The 15,418-nt window shown below is 42.8% G+C and overlaps 1 long non-coding RNA gene across 3 annotated transcripts in view; it reads right to left on the bottom strand.

Moving 5' to 3' along the window:
• Positions 1-15,418, bottom strand: part of LOC119034442 — a 38,715-nt gene that overhangs the window by 3,540 nt on the left and 19,757 nt on the right. The gene's annotated exons all lie outside the window — the stretch shown is intronic.

The following is a 15,418-nucleotide window of genomic DNA, read 5'->3' as shown; positions in this document are numbered from 1 at the left end:
ATTAAAACAGTTCTCTTTCATACTGCTGTCTGAATTCAAAGTGAAGATTTTATGTTAATGAGATCATTCAAAAGGGAAATATCAGAGTTTATGAATAGGTCAGGATGGGCTTTTTTAATTTCTAGCCACATTTAAAAGGTCTTTTACAGGTTTTGAATTGATGTTTCCTCTTTAGACTCGATGAATATATTTTTCTAATTGCCAACATTGCCTGAGTTCGTCTCTACAGTGTTAACTAAATCTTTATCATGCATTCATTTAGAAAAAAGGCTCGGTAATGTCCTAAAAACAGCTGGGCGCTGTAGTTTTCAAGCAAACGCTTATCAAATAGAAATAAACAGTGCATATGCTGGGGACTATTTTCAGCTGTGGATTCATACACATTTGATGCACTGTGAGTATTTGCAGAAGCAGGACGGTGAATGTGGGACACGGAGTCATAATAAAACGGTGCCATGTTCAGCTTCGTGTTCTAAGAGAGGAAATCTGATGAAGTTGGCTGAAGTGAAGCCAGTTCAGTCAGCAACGGTCGAGCCTGAGGTACAGCCAGGTCGATACCTTGGCTGTCCGACATGAAAACCACAGATTATGATGCAGTAATCGTGATAATTTGTATTTTTTAAAGTCCCAGTCAGTCAGGACGATAACTAACTAAATAACAACATTTGAGGGATCCGTGCAAATAACATATTGATCAGTCGGTCAGGCTCGAGTCTAAAGGAAGTGTAAACCCTCCACGATGTCGTCAATTGGTTTGTGGATTACTATTTTAAAGACTTGGCAGCTGAAGCCTGTAGTTATCACATTTGGAGGAGAAGGTGGAGCTGAGGAAGACATCCTGACGATCTGACTAAAATCTCAAGGACACGCCATGGTAGCATCTTCTAATGGCAACGTAGCCATGTACTGAATCATAGTGTGCTTTATCGATTATTTTACTCATAATGGGACCTGAGTTTACTAAATGAACATCATGCTGTGTTAAAAACGACTTGAAACTAGCGATTGAGACCATAAACTCATCCGTAAACAGTTTACAGAGGTAATAAGTCAAGTAAGAAGTAGGGTCATTTTCTCATAAGCTTACATACAATCAGACTTCTTTTTGAAACCAGTGCAGTCATTAGAAAGATGGCAGGTTTAAGACACTTCAACACTGGCCTCCCCTTTTCAGAAATGGAAGCTACAATACGTCCATATTTTGCACGTCTCAAAATGAAAGAAATCTGGGAATGTGAGGCTAAATTAGCCGCTACTAGCAGAACACCTAGCATCGCCGGTAGGGCAGGCGCTGATATTGAAAAGGAAGAAGAATGTGTGGACCCAAAACAGGCTGCATCGATTTTAATTTTCTTCTCCAAACAGTTTTTTTTTCTAAAGCTGACAATGGTGGAATGAGATTTATCAGGCTTCGGAAACAACAAACGCAAACAAAACCTCTTTCGGCTCAGTTCATTGTTGGTTTTGGTGTTTTCGTGGGATTTGTTGATGAAAAGGAAAATATTAAACTTGTTTTTTTTTTTTTTTTCCTGGTGGTTGTTTTGGAAGGAGGAAAAAGCTGCAATACTTCTATCAACGGTCAACAGTAATATAATGATTGAAATAGTGAACACGTACAGTAAATACAACTGGTGCTGCCTTCATAACAACCATGTCTTTTATGTTCCTGCGCATAAACTATTCAGTAAAACTGTCTGCCTGCATCCATAATGTACACTCCCGCTCCTTTACGTTTGGATAAATTATTCAGCAGTGCGAGTTTTTATGTGTATATGATATGTGCATGTTTACGTTCACCCGCAGAGACTTGCAGGGTGACGGGGAGGATAATGGCGTCGACTCCCTTTGTTGTCTCCCCTGATAAATGGCAGTTTAAAGGTTGAATCTCACATCTCTTTCATCTCCGTCAGACGTGCACAGACACAGATTCTGTCGCTTTACGTTTGGTGTCCGTGATCGATTGAGAGACGGCCTGTACGGGATGCACGGTGTCATTAACATGATTAGAAGCTTGTAAACAACAAAAAACAAAAAAACACAACTTGTTTTTTTGGTTTTTTGCAGGACGTTGAAACGCGGGGCATGCCTCAACTTGTGTTTCCCTCAAGTATTTACGTAACTTAATGGGGCAAGAAAAATGTGGCCTGTGTGTGTGTGTGTGTGTGTGTGTGTGTTGGAATCATTAAATCCTCCCGTCAGGTTGTATTTCATCCTGCTATCGACCTACGTATCTGGAGGTAACATGTTCAAGGGCATGAAAAATGTCAAGGCCTGTAAATCCGCTCATTGTTGCCCGGAGGAGTTTGGACTTCCAATAATTGATGCCCACTTCCATTCATCACCATCCTGCAGAGGTCTGAACGCTCAGCCCCGCTCTCTCTTTCACACATTGTCCTGTGGCTCGTCTTCCGTTTTGTGTCATTCATTTTCCCCAGAAAACACCTTACATTAACCTCCAGAACAACGTAAAATACAACGTCACCATTAATCTCCCGTTTTTTTTGCGCAGACAGTGATTTATAACAGGAGACACTTGTAATAAAACTTTGCCCTGCAGGCTTTTTTTTTTTTTTTTTACAGAACTGTGTGCTTCCTGTGTGAATGAAACCTGCTTCCTTTAATACAGATAATATCACCACCTTTTATTTTATTTAAAAAAAAAAAAAAGAGATTTTGCTCCTCGAAGCCATCAATCCAGTCAAATTTACGACTTCGCCACTTTTGCAGCACGCCGAGCTTTATTGTTTAAACGCCTTGTGTACGAGGGAGACAAGGCAAACAAGCTGGTTTGCTGTGTAATGTTTACCGCCTATTTAAGCAGCACTGAGGAGGCTGTTTATCTCTCTTGTGCTTATAGCAACCAGGATGTCTGGGACGATTTAAGACTTCCTCCTTCTTTTTTTCCCCCCCCCGCTTGTTTGAAAATGCTGCAGAGGATCCATCTATTCCTCCCGTTGTAATGAACCTCCCTGGGGGCCCGGGCGCACCATGTGAAGACGCCTTAGTACCAGAGCGATTCATTACCTCGGAAATGTGAGCTTTTGTTCCGTTTTCAGCGGAGCCCCATTAATCTTGGGCTGCCTCCTGGCATGCAGGCCAGGTACTGCTTTGGTAATTACAGTTAATCATCATTCAGACGTGCACATGGACCGCGGGCTCCTCTGTGGTTTACATGCAGGGGCAAATCTGCCCCCTTTACGCAGTTGTTTACCCCCCTCCAACTGTAACTCTGTGTCCCAGTTGCACCATGAAGCAGCCTCGGTTTTTTTTTTTCTCTTTTTGGAGAGTTTTAGTAATTGTGTCCGGTAAGGTTTGGTTTAGTTTGGCCGGCCCTGCACAAACAAGTACCCACCCACCCACATTTGCCCCCCCGGCTCGCTCTAAACATTTATACTATCCAGCTGTCAGAGGTGCACAGTTACCGGAGCCCACTGTTCACCTGCCGTTTATGATTGTGATTAATGGACAGATTATAGGATGGATGATTTTCAGGAGCAACAAGCAGAAAGAGACCATCTGTGTGTTCCTGCAGCAGAGGGACACGTGGAGGCGGATAACTTCATCACCCGGGTGTTTCCTACTGTCGCTGAGAACACATGCGGAGCTGTGAGAGTTGACATGTTTACATTCAGAGATTAAATAATAAATAAAGAGGCTTGTTTATTTGCCTCAAACAGCATGATTACGTTATTGTACATTAGCCGTGAGACAGCGAGCCACCGACAGCACCGAGAGCGTACGTGTCGGTGTGTTTACATTCAGGTCAGCCTCTGACTAAACGCAGCACTCACCACAGACTCCAGGTCTCTTACATTAGTGTTTAAGTGATTTAGAGACGCATTTTGTTCCGAAATATCTCAACAACTACTGGACGGGTTTCCATAAAATAATATGCAGGTATTCAGATAAAGACGACAAATTCTACACTGTTTTTTTAACCCAAATAAACCAACAAAAAAATAAGGAATTGGCTCCTCTCCTATTGACAACAGACAAATTTATCTTGTTTTTGTTTTTTCACAGTCAATGTCGTGAACGTGCCAGAAAACAGAGAACAGTAGAAAGCAGCATGAAGGACAGTGACGATGTTATGGTGGATGGAAACATATTAAATATTTATCTCATGTTAGTATTGTTATCATGGTCATGTTAGCCTGCTGAATATCTTAATATCTTTATATGTAAATAGCTTTTGTTTCTCAACTGTTGGTCGGACAAAACAGGTGACTTAAACTTTATCTAAATTATATCAAAATCCCTATTTTTTATTTTATAACCTCTATAATGAATGTAAACAAATGTCAACTCCAATTTCTTACTTAAATCCCAGTAAAGCACCGGAGGAACAACACAAGCTCCGGGTTTTGGGTGATTTAGTAGAAAGTATAACCCAAATGGCATTATTATATAATTCAATGTGGAAAAAGGGATTTCCATTCTGAGAATAATAAAGCATTACTCGATCATTTATCGTTTATTATTAAACGTCTCTAAAATATTCAGTAAAAATTTGCTCATGAAGGGAGGGCGTAGCGTCGTGTCAAAACCAAACCACCTCATCTACTCCTGCTTCAGATTGTGATTACCTGTTTTCCCAGAATGCATTTCACTCTGAGAACATACCTGATATTGCTGCATTAATCTGTAGGTTACGCTCTTTAAACAAGGTGGAGAAAAAAAACGCTCTGATAATACAGTCGGAGCAAGAGAAGCAGGGTGAAATAGACGAGACAAAGAGCAATTTGTGCGCCCACAGTAGGAGGGAATGCACCAGAATCTGTGTGAAGGGTCACAACTCTCATTCTGACAGCTGAATCTCTTTACTTTTACTGATTCTGTGGGTTTTATACTGGTATCGTTATTTATTTAAGAGGGATTCTTTCTGTTTTGGAGGCACACCTTATCTTGAAAGCACATCGGACTGCGTTTTCCCTTTTTGTTTTTTGTTTCTGATATGAGTCATCTTGTGAGAGAAGGTGTCAGGTTTTTTTTTTGGTTTTTTTTTCGAAAGTGTTTTTCCACAACAAAAACCCTTCAGCTGTGTGGTTCCCCAGAAGAACAGCCAGTCAGCCATCCATTCAGCAAGATGAAAACACAAAAAAAAAAGAAAAAGAAAAAAATGAGAAAGAAAACACGAGCATCTGGGGAAACTGTGAAGACTCTTGATCAGCTCGCTGTTGCACATTCCTCTAAAGACCAGCCACAAGCTCTCAGGGTATTGATTAACATTTTAGATATGAGCAAAGAAGAGAAACAATGTGCGCTGTTCTATTAGCGAAACGAGCCCTCAGAGGTTTGGTTGTTTGTGATTTGAATGCGGATAAACTCGCCGCTTAAAGGCTGCGGCAGCAAATGAGATGAGAGTCTATAGGCTGGCTGACCTCCTTTAAAAGGAGAACAAAGGCAAACTCAAACAAGAGCGAGCTGTTGTTTGCTCTGACTGATAAAAAAAACACACACACACACACAAAAATAAGCAATTGGTAATGATGGCAGAGCATGCTGAAGACATTCAGGTCCCGTCTGTCAGAAAATGAGAAATGAGCGAGGGCAAGCGGCCTGTTATCTGATGTCAGACGAGGGGAGAAAAGATTTCCTCGGGTTTGTTTCGCACCTGTTGCGTCGCGCCTGGCGTGTGAAGGAGGAAGAAGCTGGAAGATGTCCTGACTGTGTCGTCATCCAGTGCTGCAGACTCACTCATGCACTCACAGTAACGAACACCTCGCTTTGCTCCCCCGAGGAATTCCTGCGAGCCGGGAACCAAATCTGATCTGGGTCATCAGACCTGGTTCTTTTCTCTTAAGGTACATGCACATTTCTTGCTCGGATCCAGAGTCCGAAAACTGTGAATTATGTCCAACAACGCTCTTTGCTTTGTTATATATATAAACATAGTTTTCTTAAACACGCGTCCAACAGTGTTCTTAGTCTCTGCAGGACATAAATTACAGTCAGCAAATCCCATTAAACACAAACATCAACCCTGAACTGATTCTGAGATTTAACCTTTAAACTGCCATTTGTCAGCGAGGACGACAAAGGGAGTCGACGCCATTATCCTCCCTGTCACCCTGCAGTCAGTGTGCGTGAACGTCAACATGCACATATACACACCAAAACCTGCACACCTGAATAATTTATTTAAGTGGATGGATGAAGTGAGACAGTAGTGAGTACTTCATGCGCAGAGACACAACAAATCTGGGTTGTTAGACGGACCAAAGCAGCGTTTTGGCATATTAAATTTACATCAGGCGCTTTAATCTTTGTTAGACTGTTCTCTGAAGTGTTTTTGATTCTATCTGAAGGCTATTTGCGTCTCTTTTCAAAGAGGAGTCTGGAGATATTTTCATTTTATATACGCAGCACTTTTCTTGGAAAATCCAAGCCAACAAATATCACAAATTGTTAATAAAACAGAATTGGTGATATAGTCTGAATAATCCAGGGAAGATGTGAGGCTTTGTGCATCTTCTATTCATCTGGCTGCCCTTTCACAAGTAAATGAGTAGTTGATCGTAACTTTCTGTACATTTTTGGTACGAAAAGTTATGGTTACAGACTCTCCATCCCCCCTACATTCTTATTCTAAGCGTAATCTAATCTGTATGACTAAAAAAGGGACAAACCATACCAAAAAAACAAGGTTTAAACTGATATGGAGACAGCCATACTTTCACACAAACTGTTCACCTGCATGCAACCAAAAACCCGCTCAAACGTGACTGGTTGATAAAACCTGAACTACAAACAAAACCCTTTTGACACCAACATCCTGTCCCTCGCCTACACATCCAACATTCATATGAAGATATCTGCTTACAGAGATTAAATATATCTTACTCCTCTGCGGCGTAGAGCTCCAGTGAGCCACAACACTGCTGCACCGGCTGACATATTCCTTCATTACTGTGAGAATACACAAGTAGTTTATTTGGACTCAGTCCCACACTCACTCTTCACTGGAGCACTGATTGTGTCTCAATCCACCGCTGAAAATAGTCCAACAGAAGCGCTGGTTACTTCTGTTTGAGGAGTGTTTTCCAGAGACGACAGTGCCCAAATGTTTGAGGAAATAATTTAACCTTATAATAAAATGAAACTATTTATTTGTGAGCTGCTTTTAAAGGTCTATTTGTCAGAGGGAACCACGGGTTTGGAGGCTGATAAAGGAAGTCAGAGAGTGTTTTTTTTTGTTTTTTTTCATGGGTATTGCTGACAGTAAGTAAAATAAAGAATACCACCAGGTGTACTCTTTAAAGTTTTACTGATATTAGTGCAGGTATAACATTATTTGGATTATACGTGATGCAGAAACAGCTCCAGATTCTTCCACTGACGGAGTTCAGGAGCACGTCGTTCCTCAACGAGGCCTCACCGATTGTTTGCTTTTACCTTTGTGTCCTCCTCACCGCTGCCACCTTAAACCGCGAGACACCTGTCCCTTTGTGTGACACTTTCCACACACACACACACACACACACACACATTGAAAAACCTCTGGGGGTTTCTGCCCAGTCATTTGGCACATTTTTGATGTTGAATCAAAAAAGACAAAATGAGAGAGCGAGGAGGGAGCAGGGGAGGGAGAGGGAGCAATCTAGGCTTTCCACTCCAGTGAAAGGCACTCTTTGTTGAGCACTCCTCTGCAACCCCCCCCCCCCTTCTCTCTTCAACTCAACCCTCCCTCCATATTCACCCTCCCCTCCAAAGCCCCGGTGGATTTTTCATTAAATGCTATCAGAAATGTGACTGGTCCTATTCATGGGCAGATGGAGGGCTGGCTGTGCGGCTGGAGACCAATACTTCACTGGAGAATGACAGGAATCTGGGCTGTGGGTGAAGGTCCGGGCGGGTTTATATCAGAGAACCTGACAGAAAAAAATTAGCTTTCTTTGTGCGTAAAAGCACCTTTTTTTTTTTGCCAGTTCTGATTACGTGCGGTGCGCTCTCGCTCTGATTTTCTCCGGTTGCACCTCCTTTGTTAGCAGAGAAAGGAAAAACAGCCTCACATTTGTTGTATTCAAAAGGCACCTCAGTGTTTTCTCTCCCCTTCTCTGAGGCTCCTCCAAGTAAGACCTCCTTGTCCCCATTTGAACAAAAAAAAAAGAAGCTACTTAAAGAGTTAAGAGCACTCTAGCTAAACAAAACAGCATATTGTGCCTCTGTTCCCTCAGACAAACAAGGTGACCAGATCCATCCGCTGTTCATTTTCTCACCAAAAGGAGAGAGATGAACCTCTCATATTGTTAGAGAGCGCTCGATTATGTCACGGGACAATGGGAAGGGCAGCGGGTCGGAAGAAAACACAAACAATGATTTCCGCAACAGCAATTTAATCCTCTGGCGTTAAAAACCTGACACAAAAGTGGACAAAGGCGAGGAGGCTGGCACGAATAAACCCCCGAATCTGAAGATTAAGCAAAAAAAAAGAAAAAAAAAGAGGATCCTTTGTGTAAAAAGGCCCTTTATCTGCTTTTGAAGTCTGTGAGACCTGCCAGCCGTCCTCAGCCTCTCTTTGTAACCGGCCCCCATGTCCCACAGCAAAAAACCACCACCTCACTTTCATCTGCCCGTCATCTTAGGGGGCAATTAATGCCATTCAGGTCTACCCACTACACAGCGAGTGGAGAGAGGGTTGGGAAGGCTCCTCTACTTGTTGAAGCAGGGACTTGACAACAGTTTAGTGTAAGCCTAATTTGGTGCATATAAGGCAAGTGTCATTTCTCATCTGATAGGATCCAGCGCCCGCTCTCTCTGCCTCCCCTGTTATTATTTATATTTGATTGGGCTTCTGTTTACAGGCAGGCGGCGTGGAAACCAGCCAGGCTGTCGCTTAATGAATATTTCACTGCCTCCACACAATAAGCCTCCCATGATAGCCTTGTGAATAACGCCCTGCTCTGCAATTCTGCCGTGCGGTGTGCAATAACTCCAAACTCATACTTGATAAAGCTGCATGAGAGGAGAAGCCCTGGCTTTTTTTTTTTTTTTATCGCTGACCTTTTCGCTCTCTGCTGTAGTTCCTTTACTCGGGGGACTCCCGCCGTTTTCTGCTCTGCTGTTCTCATACAGCGGGACCCCGTCGTCTGCGAAGAGGCAGGGGAAATAAAGCCTCCATTTGCATTACGTAATTTCATGCATTATTCAGAGCTTCAGAGAATCATTTCACCTAGACAACTCCTCAGAGGGCAGTGAGGAGATAACTGTTAGTGACAGGACCGGCTCATGAAATGCAGAGTGACTTAACCACCCAATCTGCAGATATTATCCCGGCCTGAATTGGAAATATACACCAGCAAACGCTCGCACAGATGCGCTCCCTGCCTGTTGTTTTCATTTTTTTCCATTCCTCACACTGAAGGGGAGAACAAGCACATATCAAATGCACATTTTTTTTACCGTATATCTGTTTTATGATGCTGCTGATGTTTCAAAAGAGGATTTCAAACCACAGCACAGATGAACAGTGCTGTACGGGTGGGAGTGGATCCGTCTGTTTTTCTTTTTTTCCTTCCCTCACGCACAAAAGAGGAAAAACACTCTGAATTCAGACACTGTTAGATAATGATGTTCTATTTCTGCTTCCTCAGCGAGGCTCCTCTGCAGCCTCTGTTATGTTGCAGTCGTGTCGAAATGAGGGAATATGTAAAGATTTTATTGTCGTAATCTGTCTCTTTTTTTTAAAAAATAGTTTGGAGGCTGAGCTCACAGCAGCAGCAGCACCAGCAGAAGCAGACGCGCCAATTAGGGCAATCAAACAGCAACTGTAACACATGAGCTGCATAGCAGGGCTGCTCACAGCAACTGGACATTGTTTCTTTATTGTCTGAGGCTCACAACAGAAAGAGAAAGAGCCCCACAGCTCCAACAGTGGTGCTGCAGTTGTTATCTCGGCTCGGGAGGGGAAACACAGCGACACAAGACGACAGAGAAATAAAGCTTTTCTCCCTTCTAATCATAGACAATGGAGTGTATTTCATTAAGCCAGATAATGGTGTGTGCATTTCATTACCATAGATAACTAGGAATATTTAGATGAGGGATGAGGTGCTCGTAAAAAGCTCCAGTTGGTAGCCATGGTAACCCGGATCTTGGCAAACAAAAGAGTCGGGGAGAAAATGTTTGCTAGGGGATGGAGAGAGAAAAGGGGGGGAAAAAAAACAGAGAAAGGAAAGGAGAAAGGAAGGGAGACGAACACACACAGTCCCAGGCCAACGCAACCACGCCGAACGCTTCCATGTTGTTTTGTTCCTTCTTCCCGCAGTCCATGACGAGACTCAGGTGACCAACCGCGATGCTCCTTTGTTCTCACGGAAAGTTAAACATGCTTCCTCCCTCCGTAGGATACCCGCGGTAATCACATGCTAATGTAGCCGCGAGCCAAATAATAAACTTAATCACCCAAAATGTGGAAATCAGCGTTCAGTAAGAAAACCTATCCATCCATCTTTGCTCTGCTCCTGTGCATTTATTACAACCCCCACGTGTCCTCCTCATGCTGCCAGTCAAACCTGACTTTATGTTGTGTGAATTTCAAATGAAGACAATAAGAAAAGGGCCTCCGAGCCGAAATCAGCCCAAACCGTGACCTTGACCTTGGGAGATGGTTCTCATTCATCCTGTTCCAGAGCTGTCAGTCTGAGGACAAAAACCAGGACGGGTTATATTACTGTGGCTGACACTAAAGCAACGGGAATCCATTTCTTTTTTTTTTGGCAGTCAGCTACATTAAGCCCCGCTCCTCAGATATGAGTCCATCATTATTATTGGTGGCTGCAAAATTAAAGGCGGGAGTGAATGACAACTCAATACAGCCGATTTGGCATTTGCAAAAATTGGAGCAAAAGAAGACAGCGGCTCACATTTTTTAATCATAAATTGGCCAGTCAAGCTTCTGTACGCTGTAATTACAAGTTCAGACACGACCGCTTCATTTAATTTAACAGATTAAAATATATTTTACACCGTCTTGTCATCCTGTCGAAATGAATATTTTTCTTTAGATGAATACAGAAAAAAAAAGACATGGAGGAAATAAATGCTTTTATTTGGTAGTTTTTCTTATTGTGCTTTTTTTTCTTACACATTTGTCTTTTCATGCATCGCAAGCTTCTGTTTAAAAATCTCCTCTTTTAATGGTTGTGTTTACATTCTGCACGTCACTTTGTAAGGTTGCAGTGATAAACTGTTTTCAAGGCGTAACGCAGTCTGAAAATCGATGATTATTATACCCTGTACATTTGCTTATCAGTGGTCTTGAATTCTAATGTGTTAAGTCACGATTCATGTCAGGACATAATAACTTACATTTCTTATTAAAAGGTCACTGTGACTGATAATAACAGTAGGAACACGTCCACCATCACAATGCTAACATGATGATGCTAACCAGGTATGTTTACAGTTGCCATGGAAGTTCATTTTTCAGTGGATGTTAAGTTAATATATTGTAAATTCAGTCAGATTGAGATATTCTTTGTAATAATATAACATGTCTGAACAAAATATTGATTCAAAAAAGCCTCATCTTTTATTTTTCTTTGCATTTCCTACATCACCTGCTCGCAGCTTGCTCAGTCGTTAGCCTCAGTGGCTAACAGACGCTGTTGCAAAGTAGAAGTCATCTCAGAATTTAACGTCTTGAACACCAACACGAGTTTGAGTTTAATCTGTTAGCATGCTAATTTCCGCTAAACTCTTCCTGAGGTGATCATGAATGCATGCACAAAATTACAGTCCACTGGCCAGTCACTCAAAACCAGAAATGACAACCTCATGGTGCCGCTGACGGAAAAGTAACAGTATCGCCTGAGCTTCAGGGCTCATCCCGACTCGTGACCCTGCCATCCATAGAGCCAACGCTGCTAACGCCATCATCAAAATGCTTGTGTTATATTTTATTCAGCCATTCTCAGTGTCTGTACTTATTAATTTATTCTTTTTTATGCATCACAAGACTCAGTATTAATCTACTTTCTTGATTCGGTGATTAAATTCAGAAAAACAGCCCAGCAGATGAAACACAGAAAACACCAAATAACTGCACACGACCCGCACGTGGAGTTCAACCATTAGGTGAAAGCAGATAGGACTCCATATGGACGATGTGTTTGTTCCCCTCCGATACTCCACTTTGACAGGAATGTAGCGCTGCTGTTTAGACCTTTGATCTAAAATAAATTCAGCTTTTGAAACTTTTATCCATCGAGGGATCTGTTTTACAGAGCTTACGGAGGATGTTCAGCAGCTCTCGTCCATATATGAATGTCTGAAATTCATTTTCAAAGTTTTTTCTGTGGCTATGTGGTAGAATTTATGTTTTTTTTAAAGCAATGTTGAAAAAAAGACGGTGAGTATAAGAGTTGAATTCATGTGTAAGTTTCCAGTTAAATTATTATGATATTGATAAGATATTAAATATAGGCCAAAGGTGATTCACAGCTAACAATGTATAGGTTTCTTGCTGCAAACATACTAGAAGGAGGCAGCACACACACACAAAAAAACAACATTAAACATTTCACCCCAAAAACAAAAATACCTCACCTGTTTATATATTTCAGCTGTAGAGATGTCCACCTTCTTTCCAATATTGTGGAACTAGACGGCTTGTGTTGCACAAAGCGCCCAAAAAATACATCTGAAAACTTCAAAGGCGATGTCTCTTTCCAGAAAATACTCAAGATGATCCACAGACTTTGCTGGGAGCAGTTTCACGTACAAACTATTATCTTTCTACCGAACTTGTGCATCTACTCGTGGATGTGAATCCACTGCAATCAGCCCAGAGGGGATTTTGAATTCAGCCAAAAAATACAAAAGATAGCGAGTGCTACACAATGGGACTGCTACACCTCACGAGATGTAAACAAAGCAGAGACTACGGTGCAACTTACTTTGCTGATATAACCAGATCATCCAGGCCGAACATTTACACCAGCCAAGGTCCCCTAACATTGCAGCTCAGTCGAGGAGGACGCTGATGCTTCCTTCTAGGGCTGATTTCTCACAGCGTAACAGTAAAGATGGTAAAATAACACTACAGATAAGAGATAATACACTGAGCCATCCCAAGTCATGGCACAAGAAAATCTGTGTATTAGTCCTAAAATGGCCTGTATTTCACACGTGGCTGGTTTCAGCATTCCCCCATCATCGGTAACTTGAGAAGGCACCATTTGCAGATCAGAATTCAGTCACCAACCCACACAGAACTGGAATTTTCTGGTTTGAACACCGATGAAAACATCTGACAAGCCGTACAGGTGAAAACAGACACATAACAGGGTGAAACCAGCCTGCGACGGTCAGGCACAATAATGTGGATTCCCCTGATGATGATGGTGTGTGTGTGTGTGTGTGTGTGTGTGTGTGTGTGTGTGTGTGTGTGGGTGTGTAAGCAGACTCCAGTCGTGGCCCGCAGTAATAAGATCAGCCTGTTTGGGCCCGGCAGGCTCAGCCTCTCTCAGGGTGGCCCATCTGGCCAGCGCCCAGGCCACGGCGCCAGCCACCGGCTCCACTGTGCGGGGACCCATCTGTGGTCCTGTGTGGTATCAGCCATTACACTGCCAGGCCTGTCCCGACTTGCACATGGGTCCACTGGTGTGTGTGTTCTGCAGATGGGATAGTGGGTCAGCTAATGGCAGCAAATCACTCTTTGTGATTGTTTGAACCCGCCTGAAGTGTACAGACGGGCGGAATTTACAGCAGCAAGATGTTTCAGCCTGATAGTGTCAGGTGAGCTGCCCGACGCAGGAAAACACCACATTTGATCATTTGCTGCCTTAAAAATGTGAGTTAGGTTGAGTTAAGCTGCTACAAGGAGTTTTCAGATGTTTATGAAAGTCTCTATATGAGCTACATAAGCAATAGAGACCATGAGTGGGAGGTGATCTATTTCTTTTTTTAGTTTTTCTTGTCGCCTGCCACCGGGTCTGTGTACAGACAGGAAGAGCCTGCGTTTACGTTTTCACAGTGAGTAGGAAGTTAGCCAGTTAAAAAGAAGAAGAAGGAGATTTTTCTTCTGTTACGTCTGTTGCTGACGTTATATTTTGAGGTTTTGATGGTGCAAACACAACCACTTTTGACTAAAGGGGCCTCCAAAATCGACGAAATATCAAGCTTTGACATATGACATCTAATCTGTTCAGTCACACCGACAATCACAAGCAGTCATCCCCCTTTTTATAGCCCTAAACATGTTTATGTAATGTTTTATTAATAGTATCTTATCATTAAAAAGAAGAAAAAAAAGGTCTTTGGGGAAATATCATAAATGCCTCTTTTCGTCTCGGCCGACTGGAGGGGTGTGTCGCTGTGTGTGTGTTTGACTGACAGCAGCCGACAGGTTGAGTGTTGCTGTAACACCGTAGGGAAACGAGAAACAAAGTACACAAACTTGCGCTGCAGCTACATGTCATGGGCAGACAGCGTGATGTGCTGTTGTAGAGGTGGACCACACCTGCATTCGAACACACTGAGGTAATTCTTGCAGGGTTGTACACACGCTGCAGCCGAGCAGGTAATTAGCTATCTGGACCTGCAAAGTGACCCGAGCAGAGCAGCTTTGTGTGGCTGAACGCTGAATAATTCAAGGTGCAGCACAAACTGATTTTAACACAAAACAGTCACAAATGGAAGCTTCTTTAACGGGACTGCATTGATAAACAGAGATGAGAAATCGAAAACTGTCTCTGAGCCTCTCTTCTCTGTTCCCAACAATCACCTGGCACGAACGCTTCATTAGATTCGGAGGTAGATATATCGTGGAACGCATGTGTCGACTGAGAATGTGATTGCCATCCAGCCGTGCGGGGAACTTGACCTGTAATACGCTGTATCTATTGCCCATAAGTGTGCAGTTTCCTTGTAATTCAGTTTTTGGAAGATGAACGCGAGACGAGGGAATGCAGACATGACAGCAGCTGCATAGCTGAAAGATCACAAGAGACAGCCGAGCATGAGCTAATACGAGACAAGACACATCTGCCTCTGAGATCTAATGGTCCGTGAGGTAGAAGAGCACCGAGTTTACTGCATATTAGCAGCGGAGCGCAAACAGGACTGTACTCTGAGGATTTTAGCACAGAGTAAACAGAGCATAATATTTACAGTACATCAGACTCAATCAGTTTAATCAAAGGGTGGATTCATAGGTAGGAAGGAAATCGTGTTTGTCTGCCAGTGTGTTGGTGCATCATTCCGGTCCAGAACACGATGGATTGCCATGAGATTTCTGCGCAACATTCATGGCGAAGTCTTGCACAGACACAAGCACCGCGCCAGCACTGAATAAAGATCTGGCTGCACCTATTATTATTCTGCGATTTGGGAAAACACTTTGGCTTGTTTGCGTCAGCGCGCCTTCCAAATACAGCCGCTAGCTTGTTAAAAGTTTGCACCATTCGCGACCAGG

Source organism: Acanthopagrus latus, chromosome 16 (genome assembly GCF_904848185.1).
Source record: "Acanthopagrus latus isolate v.2019 chromosome 16, fAcaLat1.1, whole genome shotgun sequence".
Classification (NCBI taxonomy): domain Eukaryota; kingdom Metazoa; phylum Chordata; class Actinopteri; order Spariformes; family Sparidae; genus Acanthopagrus; species Acanthopagrus latus.
The sequence above is the reverse complement of the archived record's forward strand: the minus strand, read 5'-3'. Positions and strand labels throughout refer to the sequence as shown.